Genomic DNA, 21,081 nt, shown 5'->3' with positions numbered 1-21,081 from the left:
TCTTGGTAGGGTTGCTGGTTCACACCATCGGCTCTCAATGCTGCTAAGGGCAGCTGCAGTTGAACTGATAATACAATAGGACTGTAGAAGAAAAGGCTGGGGAAACAAAGGTCGACAAGTGAGGGCTAAGGGGAAGTAGACAGCTTAGAAGCCTTGAGCAGCCTTTCTCTAATTCTTGGGGGATCTTGGGGCCTGAGATTCCACAGGAAGGTCAGGGGCTTGCCAGGACTTGGAGTTTAGTAGCAACCTGTCATGTGGGTGCTCAGGGTCTGTCTGCTGGCATAGCTCTTGTACCTTTTGGCAGTGGTTAGGAGAGCAGGGTTGTGACTTGGCTGGGGTGGGGGGGTGTACAGGAAGGAGACAAATAGAGCAGTTGGAGGCATCTGTCAGCTCATCTGAGTGCAGTAGTCTGAACCTTGCCAGACATGGAGAACATATTTTCACTGAGCTCATGCAAGTGGTTAATTTGCACCCCCAGCAACAGTTCTGTAACCTTGGTCCACGCTGACCAAGAAGGTTCCACTCAGTGCACTCAGTTTGTGGAAGGTGACCTGCCTAATAGAACTTGCGGACACCAGCCATGTGAAGGCAGCAGAGGTGGCTCCTCTCAGTCAGGATGTAGGGCTTTCCTGAAGTTACTCTGCATGAAGAAAAAGGATTAGCTTGCCAATTAGAGGAGGCTAGGGCATAAGAGTAACTTCATGGGTGCCCCGATCTACTCAAGCTCAGTTTGAATTAGCACCTTGGAGGGCTGTATCAGTGTAGATCTGCTTCTAACTTAATGCAGAGTGGACAGGGCTCAGCACAGAAGGAGCCACCTGGGTGGGTGCAGAGCTCAGGTCCCTGAGCTCTGAGTCCTGCACCCAACCATCAGGACTGGCATCCAGTGGATGGGCCAGTTGGCCCTCGAGTCATATTTCTTGAAGGCAAAGTAGTCTTCTCTGCCCCTAGAGAAATAAGGGGAAAGCCAATTTTCAGTATCGGCGTGCACACCCTTGAAGATAACAATGCATGGCGGAGGTAGGCTTCTTGAAACCGAAGAGCCACATAGATGTCGTGGTGCCCTCTGCTTTGGGAGATGAGCTCGAACAGTTGGGGTTGAGCTTTGATCATCTGTGTGCCTCTTTGGTCCATGAATATTGCAAAACCCAAAAGGTCTTAGCTGTGTTCTTGGTGGACAGACTGCAGTGTGGCAAGTTCAGATCTTTCTTAAAACTACCAGCTTGTTCTGACTTTTCTGTCTCAGGACTACAGACCCTCTCGGGCTTCCTGTTTGTGTGGGCTGTACCCTGGTTTCTAGGATTTTCAGCAGCACTCCTGGTTTCTTACTGATGTGTACCCTTCCACCAGCTGGGAAAACCAAAAATACCTCTGTCCATAGCAAGTTAGCAGTTTGTGGGGAGATAATAGCCACCCAGTAAGGGAAGGCTGAGCTAATTCTTAGGCATAGTGGAAGGTACCTTGCAGCAATTATTCTAAAGGACAGATAATGGCAGGTGGCTGGATGATGGGAATGGAAGTCTTCATTGATTCCAAAAAGTAAGGTTTGAGGGGCTTATAGGCATTTGTCAGATGCTCAAGGGAGTTCCCCAAGAGAACAGGCTTTCTGCCTCCTTGGTTGACTTTCTTCATTAAACTTAGCTTCTACAGCTTCCGATAACTGCCTGAATTTCTCCCCTTATATGGGAATCTTACTTCTGGGGTTACATCCTATACCACGTAGCTTAATAAATACGTCGTATCACCAAGCAGGGTCCTGTCATCTAGGATGACACATCTGATTACATCTAGCTTGTCTGGGCAAATGCAGAACAAAAACCAAAAACCTGCCCTGTGGATACTGCACACCCAAAAGGCAGGAGTGCCTGCTCCTTCAGTCTCTGAGCTGAGCTGCCAACAGCCATCCTTGGATGACTTCCGTCCATCTTCAGGAAACTGAGCATTTTAGTTGGCATTTGTTCTGGAAAGGACAGTCACATAACCTTGACTTGCAACACTGCTCAGTCAGCAGCCATTCCTTTAATCCTCCAGGTATTATACATCAACCACGTGCACTTTGTACAGCACAAGTTAGAAACTCCTGATGCCCAATTCCTATTCCTGAAATCCTTGTTCATGCAGGAAAGCCTGAATTGGAAGAGGATTGTAGAGTTGGGGGCAGCTGGTTGAAGATTCTTGCTCAGAAATGTGATGCTTGCTATTGGGGATCAAGTGTTCTGCAGTGTCCCAGACAATGCACAAGAGCTAGTGGGAAATGACCTTGGCTGAACAAGAGGTCCTAACTCTGGGTGGGTACTGGCTGATCTAGGGTGATGGGAGCTGCATGTGAGAGGCCACTCGGGGTGGACCTCAGACTTTTGGAGAACCAGAGCAGAGAGCTCACGGCTGGCCTCTGCTCAATAAGCAGCCATGTTGTGAGTAATGGGAATTACTAAAGGTCCCATGACCAGAACGAATGTTGGCATCTTCATGGTACAATTGTTGCAGTGAAATATGCGCAGGTCAGTGACAAGGCATTCATGATCATGGGATGTTCTAAATGGAATTATAACTTCACTTAAATCCTTTAATCTTCAATTCTGTGTACTACTTGGGTTTCACTGGGCATGAATCATGTTAGGTGTCTTTTTCCAGGAAGGCCTAGGCCTGTGATTGTTGAACGGTGTCTAGGTGCCTACCTACAGGGATGCAGACTGGGTAAGTCTCAAGCCTTCCCTGAAGGGACTGTCAGTGAATCATGAACCAGGACTGGAAACTGACATTGCTACAGGTGGTTACTATGAATATTCTGGGCTTGTGCAACTTGCAGAGAATTACTTTGTTCTTCAATGTCTTTATTCATGACATGGTCCTTGACAGTTGTACAAACTTCTTGACTAAAAACAAAGAATTGGCACCACGACCTCACCATGCGAGGTTCTTCCTGGACAAAGATTCTCATGTCTGACCCTTGAGCTGGGTCCATGATGCAGTCATTCTGAGTTGCAGAGCCAGTCATATAATGGTAGAAGTGCACTCGGAGGTGACACCCCACCACCAGGTGGCTGGGTCCCAGGTGCCACCTTTTGCTGACAGTGTAAGTTATGTGATGAATCTCTGGGTTTCAGGTCAAGCAGGACACTAGTGCCTGGACTGCCCTTTGTATCTGCCTGTTTTCCCTTGAGGTCTCTAGACAATGCCATTTCATGTCAGCCTCTTGCTAAACCTCACTATGATGTTGGATTTTCCCATCTATTCTAGTTAACTCCACTTTAACTCGAGTATTTCAAATTGTAATTAGTATTTCTAAACTGTCCTGAGGCTTAAAGGTCCTATGTGAGGTTTTAGGGAAGGTGACGTAAGTCTTTAACCCTAGGTAGAGCTCACTTCTGAATGCTTGACTTAGGGGACTGTTGCTCAAGGAGTTTTCCGTGAACTATCAAGTTCATCTCATTCCAAGCCAAATGAAAACACATCCTTCATATGACAGTCCTGAGTTATGGTGCTACAAAATCGCCATGGGGTTAGCCTTGTGAAAGCTGATGATGGGACCTGGTGAATGTGGTAGAGATGTTTGGACCTCCCTCTCGAACCTTTCATAGCTGTACCTTTTTTGATGTCCTTTGAGCCATGTCTTATGAAACAGTTTCTTCTGGGTAAAATCCGATTGCTAGAAGACATCTGACCTTATTCCAGGGGATGTGAGCTTTACCACTAGTTCATGTGCAGGGCAGGCTTAAGATGGAGAAAGGCTTCTCCCTTACCCATGACTAAGGCCTCTCCCTAAGGGATGTACTGGATCTTTGGAGTCTGCCCTCTGACTTGGGAAACATTCCTCACCCTGGTCTTGCTGCCAAAAATCCTGTCTTCTCAAATCAAAAAGCTTTGAGAGGACCTTCATGTTAGGGATGTTCATTTGTGCAGACAGCTTCTCTAGTGGTCACTAAGTGGCCCATATTCTGTCTCAGTTCTAGATGACCCACATGTCTCCATGAGGACTTCCACTGCTGTTAGACCAGAACTGGAGTGGGTGTTGCCCAAATGACCTCATAACGAAAGAGAAATGCACCTGTGCTTAGAGTACATCCAAAGCCAAAGTTGCTGAGCTCAGCAGATGGCTTTGTACACTTGGCCTCTTCCAAGCATATCCCATGTTTTTATAGTCATCAGAAGATACGGGTCAGTGGGAGATGCCAGTGCAGTTGCTACAGTGGATGTCTCCAGTCTCTTTAAATCCAGGACTTGACATTTTGTCATAGTTCAACTCAGAAGATACGGGTCAGTGGGAGATGCCAGTGCAGTTGCTACAGTGGATGTCTCCAGTCTCTTTAAATCCAGGACTTGACATTTTGTCATAGTCCAACTCAGAAGTTGATCTTATGGGACACATTCTTCCAGAAAGTGCCTTGATGCAATAGAGAAATAATTCCTCTTAAACTGAATGGGCCTTTACCTTAACACGAGAGTGCCTGGATGCTCTAGCTGTTCTATTCTGGCTCCTGATCAAGTATCATAAGGGTACCCTGACAACTGCTTGATTTTGGGTATCTAGAATGCTATCAACTGGTCGTCTCTAAGAACGGGGGGGGGGGCTTCAAAGAGCAAGAAAATCCCATTTAGTGGAGATAGAATGAAGGCTGGTATGCCTTGTCATGTCTGTGACCTAAGGAACAGCTCATTCCTATGAACAGAGAAACATCTAGGTTTTCTCCTACAGATGAACAATGGCATAACACATTTTGTCTCGACCTGTGGCTTAGCATGGAGCACTGGTGTGAGATCTCAATCATGTAGCAGTGAGCTTCCCCCTGCAGGCTTCTGAGCAGAGGATGCTGCTTCATGACCCCTTGGCTACTCTGTTCTCCGCAGGAGTGACTGGAAGGTGGTGGGGGGTGGGGGATATAAAATACCCTTCAATGGCCTTGAAAGGTTTTGAGGTGAATTGAGTAGGACAGTGCACATGTGGTGGAGGAAAGTGAGGCTTTCATATGTACTTAAGAAACAAGCTCACTAAGGAACTGGAGATGGAGGCTTCAGTCCTACAGGGCTGTCCTAGATTTAGACTTGGATTTTTTGGTACGTAGCAAGCTGCTTTAGTGTCTTAAATGACTGAGGAATGTCGGATTGTTCTGTCTCTCACCGGCATGATTCAGTGAGTGGTGCTCCTCCTCCATCTCTCCTTTGTTCCTTCATCTGCTGGGATTGAAAGAGGACTTAGCATCAAGAGCTTTCTCCCCTCTTCCTCATGGTGTTCTGGGGCCTGGAACACGAAAGTGGGCTGCTGAGGTCTGGCCACTCCACCCCTGCTTCTCCCTCATCCAGACATCCTCAGACGGATTTGACTGTTCAGAACCAACAATTTTTCATCCCACCTTTCAGAAGTTAGGCTTGAGTTCTTTCCTCCCACTTTTTGGGAGGCCTGATGGACTAGCTGCTGAAGGCATACCTTCCTTGTTTAGTTATCAGGAAAGGGGCATGTTCCAAAATCTTGGTAGATGAAACTCTATCCTTGACATCCTAACCTCCCTGGATGACAGTGTTTCAGAGGAACCTGGGAGGTTTTGGATAGTGGTCTTAACCTTTATCTTCCCTGGTGAGAAGAGGACCTAGAAAGGGCTGTGGAAGCCATTGAAGTATTTCTGGCCAAGATAACTTGATACAGTCATTTCAGGCAGCTGCTAATAGAGGCAGGATGTCCTAAACATGGGACCTTCTAAAAACAGGTCTGCTTCCCCTGGGGCCACCCTGGGAATAGAAGCTCCATGTGCTCATCTTGAAGGCACAGAGTTGGGCCCGCAAGAACTGGCCACGCAGAAGAGGGAAGGTTCCTATGGGCCTGCTCATCTTACACCTTCCTAGGACTGTAGGGTTGCCCTCACCACTTCCGGGCATATACTTCCTGGAGACCAGAGCATGTCCAAGGATTTGGTGTCTAGTGCATTCCCTAGGATGAAATCCCTTCTGAATGGGAATCTGCTCCTGTAGAATGATCCTTCAAGAAGCAGCCTTTGGACTGGAGAGAATGGGCTTGCCAGTCTTTGTGCTGCAGTGCCCCAGGGGAAATGAATCTGTTGGCAGGGAGACTGAAGAAGGGACTTGATCTCTTGCCCTCCCAGAGGGAGAAGCAGTCATGGGTGGGGTGGGGTGCGGCGGGGCGGGGCAGGGCCCGTAGAACTCTAACTTTCTTCTAGTGCCTGCCGCTTGGCTCCAGCCTGATCCCTAGAATTCTGCAGTCGAGTGCCGCTTGTGCTGAGGCTGGGCTGTGTGCTTCCCCGCTCAAGGATGGTTGGCTGGGTGGGACTACAAAAGCAACTTGCAGGCCAACCAGGGTTTTGCTAACCTCATCCTGTGACACATCAGTTCTGCTTTTCTGAACTTGCATGGTGAATTGTGAGGAAAGACTAAACTTGTACAAAATCCTTTGACTTAAATGTACAGTGAAGACTAGAAGCTGTGGTGTTTTCTATTAGACAAATGTCTCATCTATGCCAGGTGGAAGTAGATTTGTCATCACCTGAACTCACTTGTTACTTGAATATGCTGTTACTTGAGTACCTTTTAGTGTCTTAAATACAATGAAAGCCATTCTCAGAAAACATTAACTGTTGGCCTTCTCCCAACTGAGGAGCTTATGGGCTTTCCAACGAGACCATCTCTGCTTGTCAAGACACCTTGGAATGGAAAGTCAATGCTGCTCTGCCTCATTTCCCATCTTTTATTCCTAATCCCTAAAGGAAGGGACTGAACTACAGAAGCTACTGTATCCTGTTGCATGATAAGGAGAGCCTGATCTGGACAACTGTTTTAGACATCAACTCCAAGTTGGAAATCCTTAATCCTTAGGAGCTAGATGTGGCCCTAGGAGGACTGAGCCAGCAGCAAGTACATTGGATGAAAGTCGATGGGGGAGACCAGGGGAAGCTAACTCCATGACAGGAAGATGGGGTTCAGCTGTCAGTTTCAGTGTCTGATCACTGGCAGTCAGCACTTGTCCTGTTCTAGAAATGGCTCCTGGGGCTGTGATCATGCTTGTAGACAAAGGAGCCAGCCTGGCTTCCTGGGAAAAGGACAGAAGCACCCTGGGTTCCTGGAGGTGGCCTTGAGGACCCCAGGGATAAAGGGCTCTAATGGGAATACTTTACCTTGGACTGCAGCTGGAGGAGCCATCCTAGGCCGTGACTCTTGTAGGAATCCTTCAGTATGCTTTGTGAAAGAGCCTGTCTACTCTCATAACTGACCTCTTCCCTGTACTTGGTGGTTTTCCCAGGCACTAGTAGACATTTTGCTCCTTAAGTCACCACTCACTAAGAGACGTGTTGCCTCAAAGCAGGTAATTCTGTGTACTGTAAACCTAGAGCCACCAGGGGAGGCCACACTTCCCTAACGGTGAAGTGAGTCTTCCCAGGCAAAGTCATCTACAGTGATGGGTCCTGGAGGCTCTGCCCTCGGTGGCCTGGGGCCGCTGCTGTGCCCCTTACAAGACAGCTTGCTGTGTGTGGCTGCCATCTCCTAAACTCGTTTGGCTCATTTTCTTTGAGAATGGGTGATGTCTCCTCATCCTTTCCTAGTAGAGAGGCTGACTTCTAAATAAAGTTCCGTTGTTGCTAGGGCACAGGATCTTTGCTGGGTGGGGTGATGTCAGAATGCTAAGTTCCTAAGAACTTAGGATTTCCTTGTCTGTTGTGATGTCTCATGGCCACCAGGTGGTGCTTTAAGGACCCTCAGCCAAGGGCCAGAACGGAAACAAGCCAGGGGCTCTTAGAACTCTTGGATGGATTTGAGGAATACACTGGGGAGAGATATTCTTGTTACTTTTGTCACTTCCTTTAGATTTGTCTGGATCCTGTGTGAACTAATGCCATCCCCCTGAACAAACACTTCTGAAATGTGGACGATTCCTGCCTAGGGAGGCAGCCATGGGTGAGCAGGAGAGCCTGGGATCTCTGCCTGGCAGGAGTCTGAGCTCAGTGCTTAGAAGGCTGCTCTGCCCACCCCACTCCCACCCACCAAGCACTGTGCTAAGCAGGCAAATATTCTCGGTGGTGTTAGGCGAGCGTCCCATGTTAGTCACGTGATCCCAGGCACCAAGTTCGTCTGCAATAATTTTTACTGAAAACATTAACACAATCAGCTTGGCTTATCAACTATTTTGCCATGGAAATACGTACAAAGCCTGCTTTGTTCTGTAGACTAGTATCACATGATATTGGTTAGAATATAAACATGAAAAACATCCAACATCATTAAACTCCTTACAACATAATTTTATACAATGAGTTTAGTCTTCAGGACTCAGAGTACAAGAATAAAAGACCAAGCTTTTACTTGGCAACTCTCTTGCTTAATATAATTAGAAAATGTTATAATTTATGTATCAAGAAAGTAAAGTGGAAAGAACACAAACCATGGCGGACATGCTTTTACACAAAAGCACCTCCTAGGCAACTCTGCCCTTCAGGAAGGGTTGCTCACCTGGAAGGCTGGCACTTCTGAGAGTGGTGTTTCCTAGTGTGCAGGACAGCCTGATGAGCTATGTATGGCAGTGCTTAGTAGGACCTCCAAATGACAGGATACTTCGAGAAATGATTCCACATCCTAAAGCCCAAAATCATGAAAATTTTCTCAAAGTTGGGTTTTTTTTTTTTTTTTCAAAAACTCAGGTCAACCATGCCATTCAGCCGCTCATCTGGATACCCTCAGATCTTGTGGGTCCATGTCCACAGGTGACTCGGTCAAAACACTAGTCCCAGACAGCAGCTCTCGGCGAAGGTGGTGGGGGCTGCACACCTGCTCCAGCAGAGGTCTCCTGGGGCTCTTGACGGCAATAGCCGGCCGGGGCTGCATGTCCTTTGACGTCCCCTATTTTCAATGGAGAAACCTCAGGTGACTATGCCCTAAGTGTATGCAGGCCAGGCTGATGTTGGGGTGCCCTTCCATCAAGGTCTGGTGGGGCTTTCTGTGAAAAGGATATATGGCTGCTGTCCTGGCAGATCATGTGCCATGTCTAGAGATGCTGTCCTGGTCCGTGGAGATGACTTTGCAGTAGCTGCCTTAGAGACTCCTTCATACAAACGCTGAGCATGGGGTCCTTCATATTCTTGTACTGCTTGTTGTATCTACTGAGGAGGAGACAATGTCTGAGGCAGGGACTGTGCCAGAGCCTCTGTCTTCTGAAGCACAGATTACTTTGGGTTTGGTAACTGCTGTCACTTGGGAGTTGTTCTTGCTGCTTTGGTGCTTGTCTTGTGCTGTATACTCTAGCTCAGCCTTCTCAGGACATCACTGCCCTACCAGAGGAGACCAGTGGCTCACAGCCTTCTTGAGGTCAGTATTATGTGTAAGCTCTGTGGAGTCCTTTTTCTCCAGCTTCATGTGGATGGCTGTGGGATGACCTGTGGATAGTGCTCCCAGAAGCCCAGCACCATTTCCTAGAATTGTGTTCCTGGCCCTAGGAGTAAACACTTTTGCAGACTTCTCATCCTAAAGCTGCTGGACTTGAGACATGGGTTGCTCTGCAGCTCCTTGCTGCATATTTTGCCCAAGGGGCACTTCTGGAGATGATCACTATTGGCAAAGTTGTATGCCACAACTGAGAGCATAAGAACTCTCCATTACTTGGGAAACACTGGCCATGATTCTGGGACTGAAGTGAAGGCACCTGCTTCCCTCAATCCTTGTGACTCATATATTAGAACCTGATCTTGAAAGACTAGCTTCTGCTGGTAATTCTGAGGCTGCTCAATATGACATCCCCAACCATTCTGCTGTCCTTGAAATGGTGAGAGAAGCCCTTTTGTTCCTCCTGCTGCCTCTTTCCCTGCACACCATGAACACAGTGCAAGAGGAAGGGCTTTGCATGCTGGCTTTCTTGCATCTTGGGCTTGTCCCTTTCAGAATACTGAGATACGCAGAAGGATAAAGAAAAATTATTGACATCTAGAAAGGCCACTCTGTCACCTGGGTATCCCAAATCACAGCTTGGTATCCTCTTAACCCATGGGGCTACAGTTATTTTTGGGCCATCTTGTTCGCTGGGATTCCCCTGTATTGTTACATAAGAGTGGCCAGCTCCATCCAGTAGAACTTCCTGGGTGCAAGCGGTTCTGCTTGGTGTCATCAGTGGGAGATTCCACCTGTTTTTTCTGGATTCTTAAAAATAGGTGATTGGACAGAGGGATCATGGTTTCTTGGCAGTGTAGATCCTATGTGCCTCTAGGTGGTAGTATGGCTCTTATTTTGAAACCAGTTACCTATTACATACACAGGACAAGAGACTTGGCTGGCCACTTTTTTTTGGTTGTAAAATCGGGGTAAGCGTTCTGCAAATGACTGAAGTATTCTTAGTTGATTCTTCAGAAACTTATGCTGTGGTTTTCCACTTCCTCTTCCCCATCTTTCTTCATTGGGATTATCTTCAATTAGAGATCCTGTGTTCAAATCCGGGCTGAGGCTGACAGGCCACAGGGTCGGGCTAGACTGCTAATCACCACCTGCTCATGTATGTGGCCTAGTGACAATACCTACACATAGCAAAGTTATCCTACCTGTTTAAAGAATTCTGAGCTGCTTCTCTGATGTGTGGAGACACAAGAGTTGGCTTTCTGCCTCTTGCTCTTAAACTCCTTGGGAAACCAGACTCACTGTCCAAGACTTAAACTTGGAAAAAGGAGCCTACTGACTCAGAAGTGGATGGGCAGGTGTGCACAGGACCTGTGCTCAGCACGAGAAAGGCTGCATTCTGTCAGCGTGTCTTCCCCATCCTTGTGCCAGTGTGCTTACCTCTCACCAGGAGATCCAAATTTCTAGCTGGGCTACAGAGGTGGCGGTACCAAATCTCTCTCTGCCTCCTTGCACCATGTTGCATTTGCTGCTACTGATGCTTAAATGGTGGCTTTGCTGTTGAGTTGTCCAGGAAGTAGAAGCTGAGAGAACTAGAAATGCAAAAGACCTAGAATGAAGAGGGAAGCTGTCAGATCATAATGTGAATTGGCCAGTCCTTCCAGTCCAGTAGGGGGAGCACTAGAGCAGGATTCACTCAGGAATTTCACATTGGGTAGAAATGGCTCAACTCATTCTGGCTTGGGGCCATCCCAAGAACATGAGCTGAGAGCCGGAGCCCTTGGATAACCACACTCCACAGCTGGACAGCAAGTCCAACGAAATAGCCAACAGGTTGGCATGGTTGTCAGTTGATGGGCAGCTATGATTTCAAATCCTAAACCGCAGCTGCAGTTGGTCCGGAAGGGACCATAAGATTATCTGTTTTCCTAACGTCAGTCCTCAGAGTCCCTCACACTTGGCCAATACTTGTCAAAGTTGCTTGCTTCATAGGTGACCAAACAACCACCTAACGTCTGAGCCCCTGGTGGCCTGTCCTTATCAGGCAATGTTTGCTGTAATGGCCTAGCTACTCCTGACCCATCAGGCATGGGGGCACCAAGAAATGGCCCAGTGTAGCAGCAATTCCTGCTCACCTTCTGGCAAAAGGAGCCAAACATGACCTGACAGTGTGGTCTGAGTCCTCTGGAAGTATCTGGAGCTACACCGTCTAGGTCTGCTTGGACCTAAGTTTGGGAAGTGTACCTTCTAACCTCACAATAAGGGTCATTGTGGGTAATAAGGGAGAGAAGCATCATAGAACAGTTGTTGGTTTAAAGTAGGTACTGCAACTGGTGTGCATTGTGCTTGTCATAGGTTGTTTCCTGGCAGCAAATTGTCTCTCGAAACTGCTGGTGAACTGAGGCAGCCTATGGAAGAGGCCATCGCAAGCCTGACTCTGTTCCCTTCTTGAACCAGGCTGAAGCTACTTCCGTGGGTGGTTTGTGGTAGTTCAGCGCTCGGGGAAGGACACTTTAAGCCAAGACTGTTTGTGTAAAATATTGTTCACATTAAAACCCATGAAAGGGAAAAGGAGGCAGGATGGGGCTGAAGTCAGACTGGGATGTAAGACTGTCAGTCTTGCTGAGCCTGGTGGAGAGGTCCAAACCATACGAAAAAGGCGTTCCTGTACTCCAGCCAGTGGACCCTCTCCCTTAAACCTTCTGTGCTGACCTCATTACAAAGTATCTCCTTGATCTGTATTTAAATTTCTCAGTCTTTAAGCTTAGATTGACACACAATGTGAATGGATGAATTCTGTAATGTGTTCTAGGTTCACAGCATAGGCTTAACAGACAACAATTGTGCAATGTGAAAAGGCACACGGTGACACCTGTCCCCTTGGGAAGACCAGGTGGACCTTGGACTTCATGCAACCAAGTTGATAACCAGTCTAACCAATCTGTACTAGCAAACCCAGGGGGCTTCTGCCTACTTCCATACTAGAGCCAAGTGGTTGGTTGACTTTCTACAGCGATTTGAGAATGAAATCACTGGGTATGTGAAGTCAACTTGTGTTCCCTAGAGAGGCAGACTTGTAGATGGAAATTTTTTAGGCATTAGGTTTACTGGTGAAGTTGAGCTCTCACACCTGAAAGCAAACGAACAGGGAGGATGCAAACTGTTTCTTTTGTAAAAGAAGCTTAAATGAGGCCATAATCTCTGGAGCCAGAGTAGCCTCCAGAGCTAGCCTTCAATATTACCTGGCTGGGCTTCTGTGTACTCTTCATACTCTAGCCATTTGGAAGTGGCCACATCCAGGGATGTGGCATAACATTGGCTCAAGCAGCTTTGCATTAGGACGAGGGCTGTTGTCCACAGAAGAATGTTGAAACTTCTAGTCCAGGTATTGGGTGTAGGACAGCACCCAGCTCCTCAGGAAGGGAAGTTGTACTGCCTGTCTTCTGGAAAAGGGCAGATCTGGCTGAGACCTTTCTCTGGGGACCTGTCCTGAACTGCTGAGGTTTCCCATGCATCCTAGCAGGGCTTCAAGTTCCTCAATTCTAGGACCATGGATCCCTACCAAGGGAAGCTCAGGTGATGAGCTGCAGGGTGGGAAAGGAGGCTCCTAGGTGACCCTGGACTTGGCTTCACCATCATTGTGAGATTGACAGCAGCTGGTGGAGCTTGTCATATGTACTGAAGGTGGCAGGGGGGGGGGGGGGTGTGATGGTCAAGGGGGCTTCCCTGAGTGACTTCTTGGGACCTTTATCATGTTTTAGATGCCCTCAGTCTTGCTAGTGCCCCATTCTTCACTTAGGGACTAGTTGTGAGCCCCCACCTGTATTGCCACATCCTAAGTGACATCAGATGAACTGAGGAAGTGGCTCTGGACTGGCCACACTCCAGGGCCTTGCGCCTGCTCATTATGAACCTGGCTTCTTTCCTGGGGGACTAGGCTACAGTAGCTGGTGGTCTCCCTCTCCCCCCATTTTGGGAAAGATTCTCTCTACCTGATGTGTTTCAGAAGAATGCCTCAAACTCCTGTTCTTAAACCGTTGCTAAAATCTACCTTTTATTTAGTCTGAGTCCAGGTGACTTGGGAGATAGAATTGGAAAACACAAGCCATGGCCTCACCCCCAAATCAATGCTGGTGATCTGTGCATGCCCCCAAAGAGCTCACTGGACTTTTCTTGGGCCTCAAGGCATAAGAATAAGCCAAGTGGTCCATCTCTAAGCCAGCAGTCCCTCTAGGCATGTGGCATAACCTGTTGTCTGTGCTCAGGTTGGGAACTTCTATGTTTGGTGTTCCCCAACCCCTTTTTAGCATTGCTTGCAAGACATATCTGCATCCTGTATTCTGGCTAGAAGGCATGTGCCGGTGCAGCCAACAGCAATAAGGTAGAGGAGGAAATACTGTATAGGTGTCTCCCTGTGTTGTAAGAAACAGCTGGGCAGGGATGGGTTGTGAGGGTCAAAATATCCCCCCTGTTGAAGACAGCTGAGTGAATCTCTCCTAGGAACACTGGAGGGCCATTGGGTTTCTACACAGGGGAGATGATGTATGGCTGCTGCCAAATGACCACTTCCAATTCTCAGTGTTGGAGTCAGGGTAGCTTGGGTCAGGCCAGGAGCATTCCCTGGAGAGCAGATTGCCTCCTAGAACACATTTCCTAAACTGAGCTCCTAGGGCTTATGATACTGCCTGACTTTTCCTCTTCTTGATTTGGGACATCCTTTTCCTATTATGGCCTGGGACTGGGACCACAGTCATAATGTCTGGGGGTACAGCCCAGTGTGAGTCTGAATGACCTCCATGCCTTCCTGTGTAGGCTGCTGTCGGGTCACATGTAGCCTGTCTGTGCAGAGGCTCTGAGAAGCTGCTCTGATACTGCTTGCAGATGAGTCCTTGGAGGGCTGAGTTCCTGTTCCCTCTCCATGACTCTTGCATGGCTGGCTATCATCCCAAGGGGCTTTCTACATTCCAACATACCTTCAAGAATCTCACTACATACTTCATTCAGTTTTACCTGTGGATATAACTTTATCCACTAAGACTTTAAACTACATCTTAACCTTAAAAAAATACTATATGGTTTATAGTGGGCAGTTTACCTTGACTGAACATGTCTTTAAAACAATCATTAGTCAAATTTTCAACATTTCCATTAACACCTAATTGGCGCACACATATTCAACTCACTGAAAAGTTTTTGCAATAAGGCCTCAAATTCAATGGCAAGAAACTTCTACACTTCATATTTGGGCAAACACCTAAATTCATTGCCTGAATGACTTCCTGAACATCCTCTGGATATTAAACTCAATTCCTGGTTGGTGTCTTGGGAAAAGACAATTGGACAAGAACATGTCTGAGGAAGAAATGGGTATTATGACTGAAATTCTGACCAACAGCCAGTTGGGGGCAGGGGTGAGCAACAAACCACGAATCCCCTGCTTCCCAAGCTTTCTTCTCACTTCAACATCTCCGAGGATTCTTCTCCAAAACTAGTGTCTGTATCATGACGGTTACAAACCTTCCTACTCCAACTCTCCTTCCAGTTTGTCTTCAGTAAAAGGGCAAAAATTCCCTACTAATAAAGTCGGAAACTCATTGACCCAGGACAAGTGAAAGATCCATTGCAAGGCTGTAAGTCTAGGAAGCACAGACTAAACTTAGCTGGGTACATTATGTACAGCATTGTCAAATCTAAATTTAAAAACGATGCAATCTAACTAAAATCATGCAAAATTATGCTTGCACATTGTGAATATGGTTCCTTAAATTCATCAGGTAACTTACACACTTAAAACTCAATTTGAGTGGGGAGCAAACTTAAAAGCTTTAAAAAGCAGAAAAAACCACAACTAAGTGGAAATAAAGTACCTCATGTGTTTATCCTGGAGACAAACCATAAAGGCCTCAGGTTATTGAACTCAAATGTCCTGAAAAATGTTTCTTGAAAGATAATTTTAAGTAGGGGAGTTGATGCTGCTTTGTGCAATGGGGCTGAGCTCTGTGCCCATTCTGAGTTGGCATAGTGGTGATGTTCCCAGTCACGTTCATCAGGGTTCTCTGAAATTCATAACATGTAAACATGCTAGTCTGTAAGTTGTCCTCGAGCTTAGATGAGAGAAACTGTAAATGTGCTCTGGACGGCAAAGGGAGCTTTTATCATTGGTCGACCATTGTCCCAGTACTGCATTAGACTGCTCAGGTCAGAAGTTGTCAGTGATGCTATAAATGAGCTTTCCATTCCAGTGCAAGGGAATTGACCAGTGAGGTAGGTTTTGTGTAACTTTGTACTTGCAGGACACATTTAGTCAGTCACCAGTCACTCCATTCCTTGTTAGGATCAGAAATACAAGCAGGAGAAGCTGAAACCACAGTTAACAGCTGGTAGATCTAGAACCATTAGGAGGCCAAGTGGGATACATCTTTCCAATATATGGAATATCTTGCATAGGTCAAAAAGGCATAACTGAGATGTTTGTTAGCAACTTTTCAAGTTTGGTGTGTTGAGCATTTTGAGTTTGCTTTTAACTAAAGTTTTCAGCGGCATCATGCACAGTATCAACTTTTCTAGCTATCTGATCTCTAGCCTTGATATTTAGCATGTCACAGCTTTCATGACTAGGGATTGTTTTTGTCTGCTTTTTGTCTCATTCACGAAAGCCTGAGTGTCAAATACTCAAACTGCTTCCACCCTCGTTCCTTCAGATGTAGCTAATGACAAGGCAGGAGCGATGACTTTGAAAGATCCTCCAAGAGCCTTTGGTGGATTCCTGTAGTCTTGGTCCCTTTGTGGAGTTGCTTTGGGATCCAGGGACTGACATCTTGAATGTTAGTCTGAGTGGTGCTGCGGGTGTTGTCTTTGTTGTGGTCTATCAAGTTCTGGGAAGGAGAATTAAAGGACTCTGACTTAACACTTACACTTGAAGTCTACAACTAGAGTGAAGCAGTTCTTACGGCAGTATTCTGAGAAATTCAGTACGGGAGCAAATGGCTGTTTCTTCTCTCAACTCCTTTACGATGGTTCCCAGCTGAGAGCTGCTTGAAGTCATGTCTAGAACAGTAGACACCTGGGAGTATGACTTGTTCTACTTATTAACTAGAATTAATGGTAACTTGTGAAATGTTTCCATCTTCAAACCGAGGCTCTGTATCTCAATCTGAAGCAGCAGGCACTGGTGGGGTGGGCGGGGTGGGGGGGTGTCTTAGGTTGACATCTGCCACCCACTGGTGTGTGCATGGCCTGTAAGATATGAAGACCAGACTTCAGAGGTCAGCACCATAGAATCGACTGAGACTTTGTCGTTAAGTGCTGTAGATGTGCCCTTCCTGATGTTCTATACCTATTGAAAGTTTTTCATCAAGACCTCACTTTAACACTAGAGGCACGACGTAGTACCTTCAAGGTATGGGGGTGAAATTGGAGGCAGGAAGCAAAAAGAATACACTGTTGCCTCTTGGTTTTCCTGGAACTCAGGTGTGTCCAACATGAAACTGGAGGTGAGTGAACCCAACCACCTGTGTCTGCAGGGATACTTCTCCCGTGGATCCCACACCATCCAACTCCATAGGCCTCCTGTGGCGATTGCACTGTCTCTGGTGTCCTGGCCCTGGTTGTGATTCTATCCCCAAAAGGCCAGCAAAGTCTGAGGTGAAAGTTGCCACCACGATTGTATGAATCCTCTTGAGAGCAGCAGGCTCTTCCAGGGCAGACAGTTCCTCTGAGGAAGATGAGTCTGCTCTGAATTTCACAGGGATGTTTCCCTTGTCCACTTCAGACAACCTTTGTGATGTCTGGATTCCAGCCTCAGCTCTACTGGGAGCATCCTTTTGATTTGGGTAGGCAAAGGTGCAGATATTTATGCCTCTAACTTTTGGCCTTTGCTCAGCTCTAATAGTTGGCACTGGGCCTACAGAATGTCCTGGTGAAGCAGGTTAACCAGTGGCAGTTTTTGATGGTAATGGGTGAGCTGGGATACCGAGGCTTTGGTCAGTTACTGTGCTCTGCCCTCTTTGGGTGGAGTGTTGTCACCTGTAACAGACCTTCCGTTTGGTCCCCTTTGCTGGCGTTCCTGGTAACATGGTTGTGCCTGGTGAATTAGAAGCCTACTATCCCTCTTCAGTTCCTATTGATGCTTGTTGAAACCTGGGATTATCTTCCTCGATCTCTCTGAAGGTTCTACTTGCCTCCTGACTTCTCCATGCTCAAGTGGAGGTTGATCCAAGAGTCTTTTCTACCTCCCAATGCTGGGTTGGTGTTTTTCTATAAGCGTCCTCAAACCCCCAGGTATTGTCCACCACTTAGATGTTAAGGCATGAGGTAGAAACTCTAAGGCCAAACTCAGATGAATCCCTGACATCTCTGCTGGTGCAGGAAGGCCTGCCATGGGGAGGATGGCAGTGTTAGGCAACTGGCTGGACTCCAGTCAGCAGAGACCTGCTACTGGCTGTGTGTTGATAAAGTGTCCTTCAGTGTCCCAGACTGCCAAAGACCAGCTTGGTCATGGAGACCCTAACCCAGTGGCACTAGAGGAATTAAAGACAAAGACACAGGACTAAAGTGAGAATCAAGGGGCTTGACAGCCTTCAGAGCTGAGAGTCACAAGCAGTCTGACCCATACATTTATTGACAAAGCCAGTGATAAAGCACAGGTTCTATATATTATAGACTAGCTAAAAGCATTCCTTATGGGAAACAAAGCATTCTTAGGAGCAGAGAAACAGGCCCTGGCTGATTATCTGCAGCAAAAGCATGTTAAGGCACAGGCAGCTCCTGCTATTGTTTGTAGTTTTGAGTAGTTTTCCCGCTCTGGGTGGGCCAGGTTTTCCTAGCCCTGCTCCAGTAAACCAACTTCTAGCAGTGTGTGTGATAGCCATCATGAGCATGTCACATTGCTGCAGAAATCCTGTTTATGGCCCGTTTAACACCTGTTTATGACAGGGTTAGAGCTTGCTACCAGCATGGCCCCCTTTTCCTTTTTGTAAAGCAATAAAGGCATAGGTAGCTTTGTCATGGTGGGCTACTTCTCACAGGATTCAGGATCCGCATCTGCAGACTACACAGATTAAAAGCACAATCATTGAAATCAGCCTCCAAGTGTCTTGATCCATTTTAATGGGTTAATAACTACTAATCCATCTGCAGCTCCTTCAAACAGTGGCATTAGCATCAGATGTTCCTGAGAGGCTTTTGAAATACTTGTTCCTTCAGTTTTGCAATATCTAAAGATAAATTTCCAGTATGACCTTTTAAATGTTTCTTAACTTTTTCCCACTCATGCTGTTTCGTTTCATTACACAGATGAGGAGTAATGTAAAAATCAGAAGTATTCCAGTCACGTTGTTGTAACTATCCTGTATTCTAACTACTCAGTCTCCTAGCCACATTAGTTTGTTGGAGATCGTTGATGTGATTAGCCTAGTTCCTGGTCTATTTGGGAATTCCACAGCAAAGTAGAATTCTTCTGCCAATTATTTACATAGTCTGCTGTTTGTACTGTGGAATGCAAAGCAACACCAGCTACTGCAGCAGCAGCTGTGACAATCCCATAATGATTTTAGAGTGGCAATGAAATGCTGAGAGCACCTCAATCTTTTGAAGAATTTCAGTAACAATATGCACAGGAGAGGGTTCCCAAGGACGGGAAAGCTTTACAGGTATCCATACTCCTTCTTGGGCTCTTACCACTAAAATAGAATGATCAGTATTATACAAGGAAGAATTCACACAAGAAAACTACATTCCTGACAAGTTATATGATTAGGGAGATCAAGTTTTAAATCACCCACTCTACCAACAGGAAAGGCAGACGGACACAACTCTGTATCCAGACTGAATCGTTAGGCCAATTCTAATATGTAATTAGGATTATATTGGGTTGGCTTAATATATTTCCCTTCCCAAATCTTTGTCTTTTTCAGTGCCATTAATATTTTCCATAACTCCTTATGTTTAGCTCCTACAGCAAGCCATATCATTTGGGGTTAAGGTACCACTATACCATATGCCCAAATAATAGGAACTCTTGCTTTACTTAGTGTCCACCATCAGATTATTTTGTTTAGATGCAGAGTGACCATTACCTGCAGACTGAGAGGTGGGTCTCATAAATGCCCCTTTAGGGGACCAATCAATAATGACTCCATATGAACCATTATGCAACACCTCTGCCTGCCTTGTGATATGATCTTCTCAAACAAATGCCTTCATCTTTTCTGACCATGTCCAATCCACTTTACAGATAGGCTTTTGAGGGCAGTAAACCTTGGCTACAGGAGCATAATCTTTGTAATAAATACTAAGACTGGAAAGCATATGTAACTGCCACAGAGATGTTATGTTCAGGCACCATCCCCAGCCAAAATTGGAAGGTAAGCACCCATTGGCTTTTCCTAAGCAAATAGGTAAATGCTCAAATCCCAACAAGACATTCATAATTGTTCCCTCCTCTTGGGGGTGAGACAGGCCTCTATCTGTAGAAAAAGGCATCCAAAAACTATCATTAGTGTATACCTCCACTAGGGGGTCTAACGATATTACTGGCCGTAGAAGTGGTAGAAAAGGAATATATGCCCAATATAATTGTTTCAGCAGTTGCTGGGGGAGGGGGGGAATACTCACAGCAAGGTTGAGCACAGCCATCGTAGCTACCATTAGATTATTCATCATAACTTTTTATCCCGCCTTCTTCAGATTTTCTTCTGCCATCTTTGTCAACTTCTTGATCTGGCCCCAGGTGAGTGGCTGTGCCTGGTGAGTGTTGCTCGCCAGGACTGGTGTCTTCCTTATTGTCAGTCTCGACATGGCTGCAGTTGGGGGTCCTGTGGTTCCCCCTGAAATCTCTTCCTCAGCATCTGGCTGATAAGGTTTTAGATACCTTGATGGTATCCAAGTCGGCTGCTGGTTTTGGCCTGGAGAAACACAAGCGTAACCTCTACCCCATGTTATTATTTTACCTATTTCCCAACTTTGTGTTATCGGACCTCTCCACCAAACAAGTTGTCTTGCTTCTGTCTTTGCCACTGGTTTCTTTAGATGCTGTTCAGCTGGTTGATGGCATCTGGCCTTTAGGCAGGCTCAAAAAATTTAAAGTCAATACTAGATTCAATTGTATATTTGGAGTTCCATAGTCACTGTTCCCCCCCACCACTTTGTTTTTGTAATTGCTGTTTTAGGGAGAGATTCATTCTACAATGGCTAGTCCTTGTGAATGATGGGATGCCAGTAATGGGCTTAATATTCCATATAGAGAAAAATGTAGCTAGAGCTTGGCTAGTATAGCCTGGGGCATTAGCTGTTTTACCTGAAGTTGGAATGTCCATGACTGTGAAGCATTGTAGAAGATGCCACTTAACACAGGCAGAAGATTGTTTGACAGGTAGCCTAAAGTGAGAAAATGTATCTACACATACATGCTCATAAGCTAGTCTCCCAAAAGTGGGAACATATGACATCCATTTGCCAAAGAATTAGGTTCTAATCCTCGAGGATTAACTCCTCCTGTAAAAGATGAGGAATGCACCATTTGGCAAGTTGGGCATCGCTGGATGATAGCTTTAGCTTTCCGGGTAATGCTGTATCTGTGTTTGAGACCAGAGGCATTAAGATTTAAATTGTGAAAGTGTCTAGCATTAGATAATGCAGTAGCAACTAGGCGATCAGCCATTTGATTCCCTGCGGTCAAAGGTCCTGGAAGGAGCTGTATGAGCTCTAATGAGTAATGTAAAAAGGGTGCATTCTATTCCTAACCGCTGTTTGCAATTGAGTAAA

At 46.3% G+C, this 21,081-nt stretch overlaps 1 long non-coding RNA gene across 1 annotated transcript; it reads right to left on the bottom strand.

Moving 5' to 3' along the window:
* LOC131381664 (uncharacterized) lies at window positions 1-7,548 on the bottom strand. The gene is made up of 3 exons (XR_009210543.1): window positions 7,122-7,548; window positions 5,120-5,239; window positions 1-96 (listed from the first exon to the last, which is right to left on the bottom strand). It is a non-coding gene; the product is annotated as an uncharacterized LOC131381664 (long non-coding RNA).
* Between the last annotated feature and the right edge of the window lie 13,533 nt (window positions 7,549-21,081).

Source organism: Hylobates moloch, unplaced genomic scaffold (genome assembly GCF_009828535.3).
Source record: "Hylobates moloch isolate HMO894 unplaced genomic scaffold, HMol_V3 SCAFFOLD_17, whole genome shotgun sequence".
Lineage (NCBI taxonomy): Eukaryota > Metazoa > Chordata > Mammalia > Primates > Hylobatidae > Hylobates > Hylobates moloch.
This window is presented reverse-complemented; position numbering and strand designations above follow the sequence as displayed.